Source organism: Dysidea avara, chromosome 1 (genome assembly GCF_963678975.1).
Source record: "Dysidea avara chromosome 1, odDysAvar1.4, whole genome shotgun sequence".
In the NCBI taxonomy this organism is placed as follows: domain Eukaryota; kingdom Metazoa; phylum Porifera; class Demospongiae; order Dictyoceratida; family Dysideidae; genus Dysidea; species Dysidea avara.
The window spans coordinates 33,738,970-33,743,157 of NC_089272.1; positions in this window are offsets into that span (position 1 = coordinate 33,738,970).

The window sequence follows — 4,188 nt, forward strand, 5'->3', positions numbered from 1 at the left end:
AAATGTGACCCGGATGACCCGACCCGGTTTCAACGCTGGCCCAAATACGAGCTGAACAGCTCATAATGAAGCTTAAGTGCACTATAAAGTACTTACTATACTAGCCATGAATAAACTAAAGCAGTGAATATGTTTACAGCGCTATAATGGCCTAACCAATTAAGCACCACGCCCAGTCACTACGCGTGTGTGACATCGCGCCAGGTGTCAAAACGGCAATGTAAAGACGATTCAACTACACTAAAGTACTTACTTTACTAGCCATGAATAAACTTTTTTTTTTTTTTTTACAAATTAATGACATAAGATAAAACAGTACATAATAAACAAACACAAATTAATATCTTATATATGGGCCTCAGCGACCTGCACAGCAATCGGTGCCTCACTGGACCTGGCACCGTGGATGCACATAATTGCAGACCTCAACAAAGAGAAGCTCAATTTACATCTCAGCCATCCCATCACTATTCCATAGGAAAGACTGTGCTTTGCACTCAAAAGGTTGGCCAATCTCTTATAAAACTGAGTAGCAGCATCACCCATTCCACCAGTAGTAGTAAAAATTAAGGGAGTAAATGAGGCATTCTCTACTTCATGAACCCGTTGTTGGTATTCACGTCTCTTTTCCTTGTCATGACGTCGGTATGCAGAGTGTAGGGGTTGATTTGAGGGTGCACTAGGGTTAAAAATTCTGACATCAAAGTATGACCTCTCAAATCGTCCTCCCCAAAAACCATTAGCTGCAATGTCAAGCCTTGTGTTATCATCACGATTAGCTGTTTTGTATTGAAGGGTCTCACCAGAAAGAGGCTGAAGGTGGGGTTCAGTGACAACATTGTTACAGACTTCGGAAAGTAAATTGGCAGTTAGATCACGCACTTCATTATGTCTCAGAGAAGGAAACCCACCCTTTGGGCAAGACAGAGCATGTTCTATGGTAAAAGAGTGACCACAGGCACAGGAAGTAGGGCAGGCAGATGGTAGCCAATGATAGCGAAGCGAAGCCATGAATAAACTAAAGCAGTGAATACTATTAACACTAATGGCCAAATCAATTAAGCGCTACGCCCAGTGTCTGTGGGACATCCCCACGTGACTATTGAATGTAACATGTTTAATATAAACTAACCTGTGACCTTCTTCACTCAGTAAAACAATGAATTATCTTTTTCCCAAGTCCATGATCTATGCCTTGGCTCACTTTACAAAAACTAAAACCCACTATCGATCATGTGAAGTGTCGCTATATTAAAGGAGAGGAGATCACACAGTTTCATCAAAGAAATCAAATGATTTCTGAGAATGCTTGGAATGCATTAATGAGAATAGGAGGTACCGTACGCAAGGAAATTTTGACGTCAAAAAAATTTGACGAATTCAGACTTCAGCAGATTTGACGAATAAAATGTTGACGAAAATGAAGAAATTGTAGGCAAAACTTGTACTTTTAAGGGCGCTTATAAACATTTGACTAATTTAAATTTGTCGAATTAAACCAATTCGTCAAATTTATCAAATTTTTTGACGTCAAAATATCCTAGCGTACGGTAGGCCAGTCAAAAATAATAGCTATGGCCTTTTTATAATAATACTTGCAATTGTAATTACACCCAATCATGAGTGGCTCATTGTCATTTAAAGTTTGCTTGTTAGATGGCCGTGGACATGATATGGAGGAGACATCAAGACCATTATTTTAAGATGACATCATGACCCAATAGCAGAGACTGTTCCCTCCTTTCTGCCACGACGTAACCCAAGACATAATTGTACCAAATCTATAAAAGGTATCAAAATGATTTACTATTTAATTATAATTGCTCCATCAATCAAAGAAGGAGTAGATGTAGCACACACATTGACTTGTAATAATGCACACACATTGTTAATTGTAATTACACCAAATCACATGCACCTTGATGTAATACAACTTAGTTTCAGTTTTGTAAGAATTGCTGTAGTTTCATGCTGTTGTGTCTTTTTCGAAGTAGGGATGTTCCTGTGTGTTTTTTGTAACTATTGTGTGATTAGAACTTTTTGAGTGATTATAACACCTTGGTCTATAAGTTTCATGTGGAAACTGGACTGCTATATGTACACTGTGGTATTGTACATGTACATGAATCAGACTTAGGTAATATTAATTTTAACAAGTCAAGTATTTGCACTCATGTCCTTTCCATCTGGTGTCACACACACACATTGTGAACCTTCTTGAGCTCTACCAGAAAGTTATTTTGTTCCATTTTGATAGCAGTATGCAATGCCATATGGTCAGATTTCTAGTCCTCTGTGTATAATTATACAAACCAATATCACATGAAAATGTTACAGCTTACTGTGTAATATTACAGCAGTTTTTTAATAGTCTAGCATGCTATAGCTACGTACATAAAACACAATTAATAATAATAGTGTATGTGCATTATTACACAAGTCACTATACTCAGGGTTTCTGATAAAGCATGCAGTGATCACTACAGGAGCATGGACAAATTGCAGTATTATCATTGCCAGCCAGTTCACTCTGTGCAATCAGCCAAGATGTTTTTAATGGACTCACAATGAGCTATACATACTCAGCAGTCAGTAATAATTATATACAAAAATTTAATACTGCGTGATGGTGACAGATATCACTGGCTAACTGTCAGTAACCTGACCAGGAATTACATATGTTATGTTATATAGCATGTAGCTAACTATCATGTTTGAGCTCAAATGGCATGTTTGCAACAGACAGAGAGTCCATGCATATTCTAAATTTTGTAGACGTGCATGCATACACAAGCATCTTGATGACCGTGGCATATAAATTATTAGCATTACTTATTCCGTTGCTTTGTTCCTTGGTTAACAACCTGGATCTTTACTTTATGACCAGCTGTGGGAATTTATTGAAATGTCTTCAAAATCAGCACTGTAGTTTTCAATGTTTCCTATAGTAAAGTAACTTCTATAAGAAGAGGGAATTTAAAGTCTGACAGCAAAACAGTGCAATTCTACATCCCAAGGCAACCAGATATCAGTGATCTGATGAAAAGTGGTACCCTCGGGCCTCGGTGGTAGCGCCTATGGCAACAAATATGCTTGGAACAGATATGTTCCTTAGTTAGTATTGCGGCTTAAAAATTCAGGCTGCCGATGTTTCAAATCACCATCTATAGGTATAGAGTAAATTATCTATTCTCGAACACCATGTATACTCGGACACTCGTTCTTGTAAACTGCTGGACAGAATCCTACGAAAATTGGTGTGGAAATACCTTGCATATAGCCCAACTATACCTCCAATTTTGAGCCAAAAGTCTAGTTTGATTGTTGTGCTAGACCACATCAAAGTCGTTGCTCAAAATCATAGATTCTCGGACAAAATTCAAGTATTGTCGGACACCGGTCAGTAATCCTACATCAAATACTTTAAAGATTTACCACCAACACCATCTGTTAGGGCTATTCATTAGCTATCAGCAGAGCCATAGTTTATTTCTTTCTATCTCATTTGCAGGAAGCTGTGATCGGAAATGTGCGAGCATGTCACCACCTCTATTCTCGGACACGAGTTATCAGCTGGTTCTCGTACACGGTTATATCAAATCGTACAAAAATTATTGTGGACATACTTTATACACAGCCTATCTGAACCTCCAAGTTTGAGCTAAAAAGCTTTTATGGCTAGCTAACTAGAGCGGATTAAAGTTTCCACGAGAAAATTAGTATTCTAATTTGTCTCGGATAATAACCAATGCTTCCTACCCCAAATAATTTAGCCGCTTCCTACCACCACCATCTGATAGAGCTGTTCATTGGCTATCAGCAGAGCCATAGTTTATTTCTTTCCATCACCGTAATGGATAGTTATGATCGGAAATATGTGAGTATGCAATTACATCTACATCTATTCTCGGACACATCGTTTCTGTGCTGTCTGATTGAATCTTGGCTCAAGCTATTTCTGGTGAATTTTTTTACTTTTTATTGACTTGAACTACTTTAAATAGCATGTAATGCCAGTGAACTACCTTTTTGCATCACCAGAAATAGCTTGAGCCAAGATTTAATCAGACAACACAGAAACAATGTGTCCAAGAATAGATGTAATTGCATACTCACATATTTCCGATCATAACTATCCATTACGGTGATGGAAAGAAATAAACTATGGCTCTGCTGATAGCCAATGAA